General features: G+C 26.9%; 4 long non-coding RNA genes across 4 annotated transcripts; all 4 read left to right on the top strand.

Annotated features, from left to right (window-relative positions):
• Positions 1-934: 934 nt before the first annotated feature.
• On the top strand, positions 935-2,468 carry LOC132926400 (uncharacterized). The gene is made up of 3 exons (XR_009661433.1): positions 935-1,069; positions 1,641-1,770; positions 2,251-2,468. It is a non-coding gene; the product is annotated as an uncharacterized LOC132926400 (long non-coding RNA).
• Positions 2,469-3,157: 689 nt separating this feature from the next.
• On the top strand, positions 3,158-4,674 carry LOC132926407 (uncharacterized). The gene is made up of 3 exons (XR_009661434.1): positions 3,158-3,260; positions 3,833-3,962; positions 4,444-4,674. It is a non-coding gene; the product is annotated as an uncharacterized LOC132926407 (long non-coding RNA).
• A 648-nt stretch (positions 4,675-5,322) lies between these two features.
• Positions 5,323-11,252, top strand: LOC132927638 (uncharacterized). Its single transcript, XR_009661771.1, has 9 exons — positions 5,323-5,455; positions 6,027-6,156; positions 6,638-6,767; positions 7,518-7,647; positions 8,219-8,348; positions 8,830-8,959; positions 9,710-9,839; positions 10,411-10,540; positions 11,022-11,252. It is a non-coding gene; the product is annotated as an uncharacterized LOC132927638 (long non-coding RNA).
• Positions 11,253-11,899: 647 nt separating this feature from the next.
• Positions 11,900-13,446, top strand: LOC132926302 (uncharacterized). The gene is made up of 3 exons (XR_009661404.1): positions 11,900-12,033; positions 12,605-12,734; positions 13,216-13,446. It is a non-coding gene; the product is annotated as an uncharacterized LOC132926302 (long non-coding RNA).
• The last annotated feature ends 248 nt before the right edge of the window (positions 13,447-13,694 follow it).

Genomic DNA, 13,694 nt, shown 5'->3' with positions numbered 1-13,694 from the left:
CTCAAGTTATTCTCCAACCATTATACATTACATTATTAACATACTACATTCTTTCAGATGGACGTATATCATATCACTCAAGGCATGCTGATACATGAATTCACATTTCTACCAGTTAGGAAAGTACCAACATCCTATGCTGAAAGTGGACTAGAAGATAATGATAATGATATTGGACTTGTGCAATGTGCGTGTAATGGTTATTGAATATAATTGATAGTAAATTAATTGCAGTGAAACAATTGAGATTTGTTAAACATCTGAATAAAATATTAATAAACACCTTTAGTTTGTTATTTTCATTCTTAAAATTTACCTACTCTATAAAAATGTTTTATTTTTACTATATGTAAATGATCATTATAAAACAGTCAAATATTAAGTTAATGTTTACAAGCTTGAACAATAGTTTAAGAATATTTACCATTATTATCTTTCATATGTTTCATTTAACCTGTTATTTTGAATAAACTATAAAACATGTTTTTAAATGGTAATTTTGACAAAAAATACAAATTCATATTTTTTTTCATATTGAAGAGGAGCAATTTTCAGTTGTTGTACAAATGTATTGTTTTGTTATGGTTATAATACATTTAAATTCTCCAAAACATTCTGGTATTTTTTCACTATCTCTTATGGCTTATCACAATTATTATTTCTTATCATCTGTTATATGTTTATATTTCATATGCTTTGCAGTTTTACATTCGTATTTGTATTTAAGTTTCAACTGTAAATTGTTTTCAATCATATTGTAATAAAAATGAAATTTGTCTGTTGGTTTATGTTTTGATTGTTTACATTTCTGAAATATTCGGTGTTGTCCACGTACTAGTTGTTATATAAAAATGTTCGTTCTCCTTATGGAGTCTAGTAGTGACATTTTGTCCTCCAACCATTATACATATTTAAATAACTATTTTTTTTTTTTTAGATGGCAGTACAGCAGATCACACTCAAGACGTGCCGAGACATGAATTACCATTTCTACCACATGGGAAAGTTACAACATCCTTCGATGAAAATGGACTAGACGATACTGATAATAATAATGGTTTTATGCAAAGTACGTGTAATGGATATTGAATGTAATTGATGGTCAATTAATAGTAGTGTAACAAAAAGTTAGTGTCATGAAACCCTGACCATTAGATTAAGAAAATGATTCTTATTTTCCATTATCAACGTTCAAATATTACATTAAAGCTGATACTTCATAAACACAATAAAACATGATTTTACATGGTAATTTAAACAAATATTACAAAGTCGTATTTTAAACTGCTTATAAAACACTCGATTGTCATGTTAGTGTCTAGAAACCTTGACTACTAGATTATGACAACGATTCTTATTTTCCATTATTAACATTCATATAATTAATTTATGCTTATACTTCGTGAACACTATAAAACATAGTTATACCTGACAATTTATACAAGTATTAACAAACTCTTATTTTTTTCATGTTGAAAAGCAGCAATGTTAAGTTAATGTACAAGTGTATTGTTTACTTACATTTATTTTACATTCAAATTCAACAAAACATTCTGGTAGATTTGTACTATCTTTTATTGCTAATCATTGTAATTGTTTCTTTAACCATTATACATATTTAACTGACTACTTTGTTTTAGATGGCAGTACGGCAGATCACTGGACGCATGCTGAGACATGAATTAACGTTTCTACCACATGGGAAAGTTACAACATGCTACGATGAAAATGGACTAGACGATACTGATAATAATAATGGTTTTATGCAATGTGCGTGTAATGGGTATTGAATGTTTTTGATATTCAATTAATAGTATTGTTACAAATAGTTAATGTCATGAAACCCTCACTTTTAGATTAAGTAAATGGTTCTTATTTACAGTTATTAACTTCCATATATTCCATTTAAGCTGATACTTCATAAACACTATAAAACATGTTTTTATATCATAATTTTGACTCATATTACAAATTCATATTTTTTTAACTGTTTATAAATCATTCAATTCTCGAGTTAGTGTCATGATCCCAGACCATTAGATTAAGTAAAGGATTCTTATTTACCATTACTAACTTCCATATTATACGTCATTCAAGCTGATGCTTAATAAACACTATAAAACGTGCATTTATATGATAATTTTGATTATTATTAAAAATTCATACTTTGAACCGCTTATACAACACTGTATTCTCAAGTTATTCTCCAACCATTATACATTACATTATTAACATACTACATTCTTTCAGATGGACGTATATCATATCACTCAAGGCATGCTGATACATGAATTCACATTTCTACCAGTTAGGAAAGTACCAACATCCTATGCTGAAAGTGGACTAGAAGATAATGATAATGATATTGGACTTGTGCAATGTGCGTGTAATGGTTATTGAATATAATTGATAGTAAATTAATTGCAGTGAAACAATTGAGATTTGTTAAACATCTGAATAAAATATTAATAAACACCTTAGTTTGTTATTTTCATTCTTAAAATTTACCTACTCTATAAAAATGTTTTATTTTTACTATATGTAAATGATCATTATAAAACAGTCAAAAATTAAGTTAATGTTTACAAGCTTGAACAATAGTTTAAGAATATTTACCATTATTATCTTTCATATGTTTCATTTAACCTGTTATTTGAATAAACTATAAAACATGTTTTTAAATGGTAATTTTGACAAAAATTACAAATTCATATTTTTTTCATATTGAAGAGGAGCAATTTTCAGTTGTTGTACAAATGTATTGTTTTGTTATGGTTATAATACATTTAAATTCTCCAAAACATTCTGGTATTTTTTCACTATCTCTATGGCTTATCACAATGTATTATTTCTTATCATCTGTTATATGTTTATATTTCATATGCTTTGCAGTTTTACATTCGTATTTGTATTTAAGTTTCAACTGTAAATTGTTTTCAATCAATTTGTAATAAAAATGAAATTTGTCTGTTGGTTTTATTTTTTGATTGTTTACATTTCTGAAATAATCTGGTGTTGTCCACGTACTAGTTGTTATATAAAAATGTTCGTTCTCCTTATGGAGTCTAGTAGTGACATTTTGTCCTCCAACCCATTATACATATTTAAATAACTATTTTTTTTTTTTTAGATGGCAAGTACAGCAGATCACTCAAGACGTGCCGAGACATGAATTACCATTTCTACCACATGGGAAAGTTACAACATCCTTCGATGAAATGGACTAGACGATACTGATAATAATAATGGTTTTATGCAAAGTACGTGTAATGGATATTGAATGTAATTGATGGTCAATTAATAGTAGTGTAACAAAAAGTTAGTGGTCATGAAACCCTGACCATTAGATTAAGAAAATGATTCTTATTTTTCATTATCATCGTTCAAATATTACATTAAAGCTGATACTTCATAAACACAATAAAACATGATTTTACATGGTAATTTAAACAAATATAACAAAGTCGTACTTTAAACTGCTTATAAAACACTCGATTGTCATGTTAGTGTCTAGAAACCTTGACTACTAGATTATGACAACGATTCTTATTTTCCATTATTAACATTCATATAATTAATTTATGCTTATACTTCGTGAACACTATAAAACATAGTTATACCTGACAATTTATACAAGTATTAACAAACTCTTATTTTTTTCATGTTGAAAAGCAGCAATGTTAAGTTAATGTACAAGTGTATTGTTTACTTACATTTATTTTACATTCAAATTCAACAAAACATTCTGGTAGATTTGTACTATCTTTTATTGCTAATCATTGTAATTGTTTCTTTAACCATTATACATATTTAACTGACTACTTTGTTTTAGATGGCAGTACGGCAGATCACTGGACGCATGCTGAGACATGAATTAACGTTTCTACCACATGGGAAAGTTACAACATGCTACGATGAAAATGGACTAGACGATACTGATAATAATAATGGTTTTATGCAATGTGCGTGTAATGGGTATTGAATGTTTTTGATATTCAATTAATAGTATTGTTACAAATAGTTAATGTCATGAAACCCTCACTTTTAGATTAAGTAAATGGTTCTTATTTACAGTTATTAACTTCCATATATTCCATTTAAGCTGATACTTCATAAACACTATAAAACATGTTTTTATATCATAATTTTGACTCATATTACAAATTCATATTTTTTTAACTGTTTATAAATCATTCAATTCTCGAGTTAGTGTCATGAAACCCAGACCATTAGATTAAGTAAAGGATTCTTATTTACCATTACTAACTTCCATATTATACGTCATTCAAGCTGATGCTTAATAAACACTATAAAACGTGCATTTATATGATAATTTTGATTATTATTAAAAATTCATACTTTGAACCGCTTATACAACACTGTATTCTCAAGTTATTCTCCAACCATTATACATTACATTATTAACATACTACATTCTTTCAGATGGACGTATATCATATCACTCAAGGCATGCTGATACATGAATTCACATTTCTACCAGTTAGGAAAGTACCAACATCCTATGCTGAAAGTGGACTAGAAGATAATGATAATGATATTGGACTTGTGCAATGTGCGTGTAATGGTTATTGAATATAATTGATAGTAAATTAATTGCAGTGAAACAATTGAGATTTGTTAAACATCTGAATAAAATATTAATAAACACCTTTAGTTTGTTATTTTCATTCTTAAAATTTACCTACTCTATAAAAATGTTTTATTTTTACTATATGTAAATGATCATTATAAAACAGTCAAATATTAAGTTAATGTTTACAAGCTTGAACAATAGTTTAAGAATATTTACCATTATTATCTTTCATATGTTTCATTTAACCTGTTATTTTGAATAAACTATAAAACATGTTTTTAAATGGTAATTTTGACAAAAAATACAAATTCATATTTTTTTTCATATTGAAGAGGAGCAATTTTCAGTTGTTGTACAAATGTATTGTTTTGTTATGGTTATAATACATTTAAATTCTCCAAAACATTCTGGTATTTTTTCACTATCTCTTATGGCTTATCACAATTATTATTTCTTATCATCTGTTATATGTTTATATTTCATATGCTTTGCAGTTTTACATTCGTATTTGTATTTAAGTTTCAACTGTAAATTGTTTTCAATCATATTGTAATAAAAATGAAATTTGTCTGTTGGTTTATGTTTTGATTGTTTACATTTCTGAAATATTCGGTGTTGTCCACGTACTAGTTGTTATATAAAAATGTTCGTTCTCCTTATGGAGTCTAGTAGTGACATTTTGTCCTCCAACCATTATACATATTTAAATAACTATTTTTTTTTTTTTAGATGGCAGTACAGCAGATCACACTCAAGACGTGCCGAGACATGAATTACCATTTCTACCACATGGGAAAGTTACAACATCCTTCGATGAAAATGGACTAGACGATACTGATAATAATAATGGTTTTATGCAAAGTACGTGTAATGGATATTGAATGTAATTGATGGTCAATTAATAGTAGTGTAACAAAAAGTTAGTGTCATGAAACCCTGACCATTAGATTAAGAAAATGATTCTTATTTTTCATTATCAACGTTCAAATATTACATTAAAGCTGATACTTCATAAACACAATAAAACATGATTTTACATGGTAATTTAAACAAATATTACAAAGTCGTATTTTAAACTGCTTATAAAACACTCGATTGTCATGTTAGTGTCTAGAAACCTTGACTACTAGATTATGACAACGATTCTTATTTTCCATTATTAACATTCATATAATTAATTTATGCTTATACTTCGTGAACACTATAAAACATAGTTATACCTGACAATTTATACAAGTATTAACAAACTCTTATTTTTTTCATGTTGAAAAGCAGCAATGTTAAGTTAATGTACAAGTGTATTGTTTACTTACATTTATTTTACATTCAAATTCAACAAAACATTCTGGTAGATTTGTACTATCTTTTATTGCTAATCATTGTAATTGTTTCTTTAACCATTATACATATTTAACTGACTACTTTGTTTTAGATGGCAGTACGGCAGATCACTGGACGCATGCTGAGACATGAATTAACGTTTCTACCACATGGGAAAGTTACAACATGCTACGATGAAAATGGACTAGACGATACTGATAATAATAATGGTTTTATGCAATGTGCGTGTAATGGGTATTGAATGTTTTTGATATTCAATTAATAGTATTGTTACAAATAGTTAATGTCATGAAACCCTCACTTTTAGATTAAGTAAATGGTTCTTATTTACAGTTATTAACTTCCATATATTCCATTTAAGCTGATACTTCATAAACACTATAAAACATGTTTTTATATCATAATTTTGACTCATATTACAAATTCATATTTTTTTAACTGTTTATAAATCATTCAATTCTCGAGTTAGTGTCATGAAACCCAGACCATTAGATTAAGTAAAGGATTCTTATTTACCATTACTAACTTCCATATTATACGTCATTCAAGCTGATGCTTAATAAACACTATAAAACGTGCATTTATATGATAATTTTGATTATTATTAAAAATTCATACTTTGAACCGCTTATACAACACTGTATTCTCAAGTTATTCTCCAACCATTATACATTACATTATTAACATACTACATTCTTTCAGATGGACGTATATCATATCACTCAAGGCATGCTGATACATGAATTCACATTTCTACCAGTTAGGAAAGTACCAACATCCTATGCTGAAAGTGGACTAGAAGATAATGATAATGATATTGGACTTGTGCAATGTGCGTGTAATGGTTATTGAATATAATTGATAGTAAATTAATTGCAGTGAAACAATTGAGATTTGTTAAACATCTGAATAAAATATTAATAAACACCTTTAGTTTGTTATTTTCATTCTTAAAATTTACCTACTCTATAAAAATGTTTTATTTTTACTATATGTAAATGATCATTATAAAACAGTCAAATATTAAGTTAATGTTTACAAGCTTGAACAATAGTTTAAGAATATTTACCATTATTATCTTTCATATGTTTCATTTAACCTGTTATTTTGAATAAACTATAAAACATGTTTTTAAATGGTAATTTTGACAAAAAATACAAATTCATATTTTTTTTCATATTGAAGAGGAGCAATTTTCAGTTGTTGTACAAATGTATTGTTTTGTTATGGTTATAATACATTTAAATTCTCCAAAACATTCTGGTATTTTTTCACTATCTCTTATGGCTTATCACAATTATTATTTCTTATCATCTGTTATATGTTTATATTTCATATGCTTTGCAGTTTTACATTCGTATTTGTATTTAAGTTTCAACTGTAAATTGTTTTCAATCATATTGTAATAAAAATGAAATTTGTCTGTTGGTTTATGTTTTGATTGTTTACATTTCTGAAATATTCGGTGTTGTCCACGTACTAGTTGTTATATAAAAATGTTCGTTCTCCTTATGGAGTCTAGTAGTGACATTTTGTCCTCCAACCATTATACATATTTAAATAACTATTTTTTTTTTTTTAGATGGCAGTACAGCAGATCACTCAAGACGTGCCGAGACATGAATTACCATTTCTACCACATGGGAAAGTTACAACATCCTTCGATGAAAATGGACTAGACGATACTGATAATAATAATGGTTTTATGCAAAGTACGTGTAATGGATATTGAATGTAATTGATGGTCAATTAATAGTAGTGTAACAAAAAGTTAGTGTCATGAAACCCTGACCATTAGATTAAGAAAATGATTCTTATTTTCCATTATCAACGTTCAAATATTACATTAAAGCTGATACTTCATAAACACAATAAAACATGATTTTACATGGTAATTTAAACAAATATTACAAAGTCGTATTTTAAACTGCTTATAAAACACTCGATTGTCATGTTAGTGTCTAGAAACCTTGACTACTAGATTATGACAACGATTCTTATTTTCCATTATTAACATTCATATAATTAATTTATGCTTATACTTCGTGAACACTATAAAACATAGTTATACCTGACAATTTATACAAGTATTAACAAACTCTTATTTTTTTCATGTTGAAAAGCAGCAATGTTAAGTTAATGTACAAGTGTATTGTTTACTTACATTTATTTTACATTCAAATTCAACAAAACATTCTGGTAGATTTGTACTATCTTTTATTGCTAATCATTGTAATTGTTTCTTTAACCATTATACATATTTAACTGACTACTTTGTTTTAGATGGCAGTACGGCAGATCACTGGACGCATGCTGAGACATGAATTAACGTTTCTACCACATGGGAAAGTTACAACATGCTACGATGAAAATGGACTAGACGATACTGATAATAATAATGGTTTTATGCAATGTGCGTGTAATGGGTATTGAATGTTTTTGATATTCAATTAATAGTATTGTTACAAATAGTTAATGTCATGAAACCCTCACTTTTAGATTAAGTAAATGGTTCTTATTTACAGTTATTAACTTCCATATATTCCATTTAAGCTGATACTTCATAAACACTATAAAACATGTTTTTATATCATAATTTTGACTCATATTACAAATTCATATTTTTTTAACTGTTTATAAATCATTCAATTCTCGAGTTAGTGTCATGAAACCCAGACCATTAGATTAAGTAAAGGATTCTTATTTACCATTACTAACTTCCATATTATACGTCATTCAAGCTGATGCTTAATAAACACTATAAAACGTGCATTTATATGATAATTTTGATTATTATTAAAAATTCATACTTTGAACCGCTTATACAACACTGTATTCTCAAGTTATTCTCCAACCATTATACATTACATTATTAACATACTACATTCTTTCAGATGGACGTATATCATATCACTCAAGGCATGCTGATACATGAATTCACATTTCTACCAGTTAGGAAAGTACCAACATCCTATGCTGAAAGTGGACTAGAAGATAATGATAATGATATTGGACTTGTGCAATGTGCGTGTAATGGTTATTGAATATAATTGATAGTAAATTAATTGCAGTGAAACAATTGAGATTTGTTAAACATCTGAATAAAATATTAATAAACACCTTTAGTTTGTTATTTTCATTCTTAAAATTTACCTACTCTATAAAAATGTTTTATTTTTACTATATGTAAATGATCATTATAAAACAGTCAAATATTAAGTTAATGTTTACAAGCTTGAACAATAGTTTAAGAATATTTACCATTATTATCTTTCATATGTTTCATTTAACCTGTTATTTTGAATAAACTATAAAACATGTTTTTAAATGGTAATTTTGACAAAAAATACAAATTCATATTTTTTTTCATATTGAAGAGGAGCAATTTTCAGTTGTTGTACAAATGTATTGTTTTGTTATGGTTATAATACATTTAAATTCTCCAAAACATTCTGGTATTTTTTCACTATCTCTTATGGCTTATCACAATTATTATTTCTTATCATCTGTTATATGTTTATATTTCATATGCTTTGCAGTTTTACATTCGTATTTGTATTTAAGTTTCAACTGTAAATTGTTTTCAATCATATTGTAATAAAAATGAAATTTGTCTGTTGGTTTATGTTTTGATTGTTTACATTTCTGAAATATTCGGTGTTGTCCACGTACTAGTTGTTATATAAAAATGTTCGTTCTCCTTATGGAGTCTAGTAGTGACATTTTGTCCTCCAACCATTATACATATTTAAATAACTATTTTTTTTTTTTTAGATGGCAGTACAGCAGATCACTCAAGACGTGCCGAGACATGAATTACCATTTCTACCACATGGGAAAGTTACAACATCCTTCGATGAAAATGGACTAGACGATACTGATAATAATAATGGTTTTATGCAAAGTACGTGTAATGGATATTGAATGTAATTGATGGTCAATTAATAGTAGTGTAACAAAAAGTTAGTGTCATGAAACCCTGACCATTAGATTAAGAAAATGATTCTTATTTTTCATTATCAACGTTCAAATATTACATTAAAGCTGATACTTCATAAACACAATAAAACATGATTTTACATGGTAATTTAAACAAATATTACAAAGTCGTACTTTAAACTGCTTATAAAACACTCGATTGTCATGTTAGTGTCTAGAAACCTTGACTACTAGATTATGACAACGATTCTTATTTTCCATTATTAACATTCATATAATTAATTTATGCTTATACTTCGTGAACACTATAAAACATAGTTATACCTGACAATTTATACAAGTATTAACAAACTCTTATTTTTTTCATGTTGAAAAGCAGCAATGTTAAGTTAATGTACAAGTGTATTGTTTACTTACATTTATTTTACATTCAAATTCAACAAAACATTCTGGTAGATTTGTACTATCTTTTATTGCTAATCATTGTAATTGTTTCTTTAACCATTATACATATTTAACTGACTACTTTGTTTTAGATGGCAGTACGGCAGATCACTGGACGCATGCTGAGACATGAATTAACGTTTCTACCACATGGGAAAGTTACAACATGCTACGATGAAAATGGACTAGACGATACTGATAATAATAATGGTTTTATGCAATGTGCGTGTAATGGGTATTGAATGTTTTTGATATTCAATTAATAGTATTGTTACAAATAGTTAATGTCATGAAACCCTCACTTTTAGATTAAGTAAATGGTTCTTATTTACAGTTATTAACTTCCATATATTCCATTTAAGCTGATACTTCATAAACACTATAAAACATGTTTTTATATCATAATTTTGACTCATATTACAAATTCATATTTTTTTAACTGTTTATAAATCATTCAATTCTCGAGTTAGTGTCATGAAACCCAGACCATTAGATTAAGTAAAGGATTCTTATTTACCATTACTAACTTCCATATTATACGTCATTCAAGCTGATGCTTAATAAACACTATAAAACGTGCATTTATATGATAATTTTGATTATTATTAAAAATTCATACTTTGAACCGCTTATACAACACTGTATTCTCAAGTTATTCTCCAACCATTATACATTACATTATTAACATACTACATTCTTTCAGATGGACGTATATCATATCACTCAAGGCATGCTGATACATGAATTCACATTTCTACCAGTTAGGAAAGTACCAACATCCTATGCTGAAAGTGGACTAGAAGATAATGATAATGATATTGGACTTGTGCAATGTGCGTGTAATGGTTATTGAATATAATTGATAGTAAATTAATTGCAGTGAAACAATTGAGATTTGTTAAACATCTGAATAAAATATTAATAAACACCTTTAGTTTGTTATTTTCATTCTTAAAATTTACCTACTCTATAAAAATGTTTTATTTTTACTATATGTAAATGATCATTATAAAACAGTCAAATATTAAGTTAATGTTTACAAGCTTGAACAATAGTTTAAGAATATTTACCATTATTATCTTTCATATGTTTCATTTAACCTGTTATTTTGAATAAACTATAAAACATGTTTTTAAATGGTAATTTTGACAAAAAATACAAATTCATATTTTTTTTCATATTGAAGAGGAGCAATTTTCAGTTGTTGTACAAATGTATTGTTTTGTTATGGTTATAATACATTTAAATTCTCCAAAACATTCTGGTATTTTTTCACTATCTCTTATGGCTTATCACAATTATTATTTCTTATCATCTGTTATATGTTTATATTTCATATGCTTTGCAGTTTTACATTCGTATTTGTATTTAAGTTTCAACTGTAAATTGTTTTCAATCATATTGTAATAAAAATGAAATTTGTCTGTTGGTTTATGTTTTGATTGTTTACATTTCTGAAATATTCGGTGTTGTCCACGTACTAGTTGTTATATAAAAATGTTCGTTCTCCTTATGGAGTCTAGTAGTGACATTTTGTCCTCCAACCATTATACATATTTAAATAACTATTTTTTTTTTTTTAGATGGCAGTACAGCAGATCACACTCAAGACGTGCCGAGACATGAATTACCATTTCTACCACATGGGAAAGTTACAACATCCTTCGATGAAAATGGACTAGACGATACTGATAATAATAATGGTTTTATGCAAAGTACGTGTAATGGATATTGAATGTAATTGATGGTCAATTAATAGTAGTGTAACAAAAAGTTAGTGTCATGAAACCCTGACCATTAGATTAAGAAAATGATTCTTATTTTCCATTATCAACGTTCAAATATTACATTAAAGCTGATACTTCATAAACACAATAAAACATGATTTTACATGGTAATTTAAACAAATATTACAAAGTCGTATTTTAAACTGCTTATAAAACACTCGATTGTCATGTTAGTGTCTAGAAACCTTGACTACTAGATTATGACAACGATTCTTATTTTCCATTATTAACATTCATATAATTAATTTATGCTTATACTTCGTGAACACTATAAAACATAGTTATACCTGACAATTTATACAAGTATTAACAAACTCTTATTTTTTTCATGTTGAAAAGCAGCAATGTTAAGTTAATGTACAAGTGTATTGTTTACTTACATTTATTTTACATTCAAATTCAACAAAACATTCTGGTAGATTTGTACTATCTTTTATTGCTAATCATTGTAATTGTTTCTTTAACCATTATACATATTTAACTGACTACTTTGTTTTAGATGGCAGTACGGCAGATCACTGGACGCATGCTGAGACATGAATTAACGTTTCTACCACATGGGAAAGTTACAACATGCTACGATGAAAATGGACTAGACGATACTGATAATAATAATGGTTTTATGCAATGTGCGTGTAATGGGTATTGAATGTTTTTGATATTCAATTAATAGTATTGTTACAAATAGTTAATGTCATGAAACCCTCACTTTTAGATTAAGTAAATGGTTCTTATTTACAGTTATTAACTTCCATATATTCCATTTAAGCTGATACTTCATAAACACTATAAAACATGTTTTTATATCATAATTTTGACTCATATTACAAATTCATATTTTTTTAACTGTTTATAAATCATTCAATTCTCGAGTTAGTGTCATGAAACCCAGACCATTAGATTAAGTAAAGGATTCTTATTTACCATTACTAACTTCCATATTATACGTCATTCAAGCTGATGCTTAATAAACACTATAAAACGTGCATTTATATGATAATTTTGATTATTATTAAAAATTCATACTTTGAACCGCTTATACAACACTGTATTCTCAAGTTATTCTCCAACCATTATACATTACATTATTAACATACTACATTCTTTCAGATGGACGTATATCATATCACTCAAGGCATGCTGATACATGAATTCACATTTCTACCAGTTAGGAAAGTACCAACATCCTATGCTGAAAGTGGACTAGAAGATAATGATAATGATATTGGACTTGTGCAATGTGCGTGTAATGGTTATTGAATATAATTGATAGTAAATTAATTGCAGTGAAACAATTGAGATTTGTTAAACATCTGAATAAAATATTAATAAACACCTTTAGTTTGTTATTTTCATTCTTAAAATTTACCTACTCTATAAAAATGTTTTATTTTTACTATATGTAAATGATCATTATAAAACAGTCAAATATTAAGTTAATGTTTACAAGCTTGAACAATAGTTTAAGAATATTTACCATTATTATCTTTCATATGTTTCATTTAACCTGTTATTTTGAATAAACTATAAAACATGTTTTTAAATGGTAATTTTGACAAAAAATACAAATTCATATTTTTTTTCATATT

Source organism: Rhopalosiphum padi, chromosome 3 (genome assembly GCF_020882245.1).
Source record: "Rhopalosiphum padi isolate XX-2018 chromosome 3, ASM2088224v1, whole genome shotgun sequence".
Classification (NCBI taxonomy): Eukaryota; Metazoa; Arthropoda; class Insecta; order Hemiptera; family Aphididae; genus Rhopalosiphum; species Rhopalosiphum padi.
Note: the sequence above shows the minus strand (reverse complement) of the source record. Positions and strands in the feature narration are given on the sequence as shown.